Below are 2,500 nucleotides of genomic sequence, written 5' to 3'. Positions count from 1 at the left end.
TTCTTCACATCTTTGCACTGCGTTCTTGAAGGTAGTATGTTCACCCGTTTTCTATTCTCAGGGGGAACTACGGTATGACAGATCTGGATCACAAATGACCCTTCTTCTTCTTCTTCTTCTTCTTCTTCCTCTTGTTCTTCTTGTTCTTGTTCTTCTTCTTCTTGCTTCCTTGTCACGCCTGTAAGAAGTGTGTCATATGCCTGTCACAATGACATGACAGGCTCTGTCTGTCATGTCCCCTCGCCGGAGCTGAGGGCTGGCACAGGTCACACGCTCCAACCTGGAAATATAAATGCATAATTAGGGGGAGTTCTCGTCTATCAATCTATTTATCTATCTATCGACCGATCGATCGATCTATCTACCTATCTGTCTATCTATTTATATGTTGCCTTCTTGTAGCACGGTAATTTTTTTGGAAATTCAAGCACGACGGTACGACCCTTGAGCACGACGGTACGACCCTTGAACACGACGGTACGACCCTTGAAGCACGACGGTACGACCCTTGAGCACGACGGTACGACCCTAGAGCACGACGGGGCGACCCTTGAGCACGACGGTACGACCATTGAACACGACGGTACGACCATTGAACACGACGGTACGACCCTTGAGCACGACGGTACGACCCTTGAGCACGACGGTACGACCCTAGAGCACGACGGGGCGACCCTAGAGCGCGACGGGGCGACCATTGAGCACGAATGTACGACCCTTAAGCACAACGGTACGATCCTTAAGCAGGACGGTACGACCGTTGAGCACGACGGTACGACCCTTAAGCAGGACGGTACGACCGTTGAGCACGACGGTACGACCCTTAAGCAGGACGGTACGACCGTTGAGCACGACGGTACGACCCTCGTACGACCGGTCGTCCCGTCGTGCTCTAGGGTCGTCACCTTGTCCGCCACATCTGACAATAACATTACAGAACATCTCCTGTTCATCCAGTCCTCAAATATCTGTTCTGTGTTATTGTCTCTTCCTCTTTCCCTCCTTCCTCCTCTCTCGCATTTCCCCCCCACCAGCCTCCCTCCCCCTCATATTCCCTCCCCTCACACCTCCTCCTCCTCACACCTCCTCCTCACACCTCCTCCTCACACCACCTCCTCACACCTCCTCCTCACACCTCCTCACACCTCCTCCTCACACCACCTCCTCACACCACCTCCTCACACCACCTCCTCACACCTCCTCCTCACACCTCCTCCTCACACCACCTCCTCACACCTCCTCCTCACACCACCTCCTCACACCACCTCCTCACACCTCCTCCTCACACCTCCTCCTCACACCACCTCCTCACACCTCCTCACACCTCCTCCTCACACCACCTCCTCACACCACCTCCTCACACCTCCTCCTCACACCACCTCCTCACACCACCTCCTCACACCTCCTCCTCACACCTCCTCACACCACCTCCTCACACCTCCTCCTCACACCACCTCCTCACACCTCCTCCTCACACCACCTCCTCACACCACCTCCTCACACCTCCTCCTCACACCTCCTCCTCACACCACCTCCTCACACCACCTCCTCACACCTCCTCCTCACACCTCCTCACACCTCCTCCTCACACCACCTCCTCACACCACCTCCTCACACCTCCTCCTCACACCACCTCCTCACACCTCCTCCTCACACCTCCTCACACCTCCTCCTCACACCACCTCCTCACACCACCTCCTCACACCTCCTCCTCACACCACCTCCTCACACCACCTCCTCACACCTCCTCCTCACACCACCTCCTCACACCACCTCCTCACACCTCCTCCTCACACCACCTCCTCACACCACCTCCTCACACCTCCTCCTCACACCACCTCCTCACACCTCCTCCTCACACCTCCTCACACCTCCTCCTCACACCACCTCCTCACACCACCTCCTCACACCTCCTCCTCACACCACCTCCTCACACCACCTCCTCACACCTCCTCCTCACACCTCCTCCTCACACCACCTCCTCACACCTCCTCCTCACACCACCTCCTCTACGACCCTCATTCCTCGTCCACAGACCAAACTTCAACAACTCATTTGTGGCACAAACACATCTCACGCCCGAATGAACACATAGAGGGTTTCGAAGCCTTTCAGTATATGATGTCTCGAGTGGTCGTACTCAAGGGGTGAAGTGGTCGTACTCAAGGGGTTAAGTGGTTGTACTCAAGGGGTTAAGTGGTCGTACTCAAGGGTTAAGTGGTCGTACTCAAGGGGTTAAGTGGTCGTACTCGAGGTTAAGTGGTCGTACTCAAGGGTTTAAGTGGTCGTACTCAAGGGGTGAAGTGGTCGTGCTCGAGGGGTTAAGTGGTCGTACTCAAGGGGTTAAGTGGTCGTACTCAAGGGGTTAAGTGGTCGTGCTCAAGAGGTTGAGTGGTCGTACTCAAAGGGTTAAGTGGTCGTACTCAAGGGGTTAAGAGGTCGTACTCCAGGGTTTAAGTGGTCGTACTCAAGGGGTTAAGTGGTCGTACTCAAGAGGTTA

General features: G+C 55.0%; 1 protein-coding gene across 1 annotated transcript in view; it reads right to left on the bottom strand.

Moving 5' to 3' along the window:
- Nucleotides 1–2,500, bottom strand: part of Sur (Sulfonylurea receptor) — a 218,284-nt gene that overhangs the window by 137,246 nt on the left and 78,538 nt on the right. The window contains 1 exon segment of the mRNA XM_071662189.1: nucleotides 1–280. This exon segment is cut by the window's left edge and continues 655 nt beyond it. The gene's annotated coding sequence lies outside the window, so the exon portion shown is untranslated.

The sequence above is a fragment of the Panulirus ornatus genome, chromosome 5, assembly GCF_036320965.1.
Source record: "Panulirus ornatus isolate Po-2019 chromosome 5, ASM3632096v1, whole genome shotgun sequence".
NCBI classification, from domain to species: domain Eukaryota; kingdom Metazoa; phylum Arthropoda; class Malacostraca; order Decapoda; family Palinuridae; genus Panulirus; species Panulirus ornatus.
Note: the sequence above shows the minus strand (reverse complement) of the source record. Positions and strands in the feature narration are given on the sequence as shown.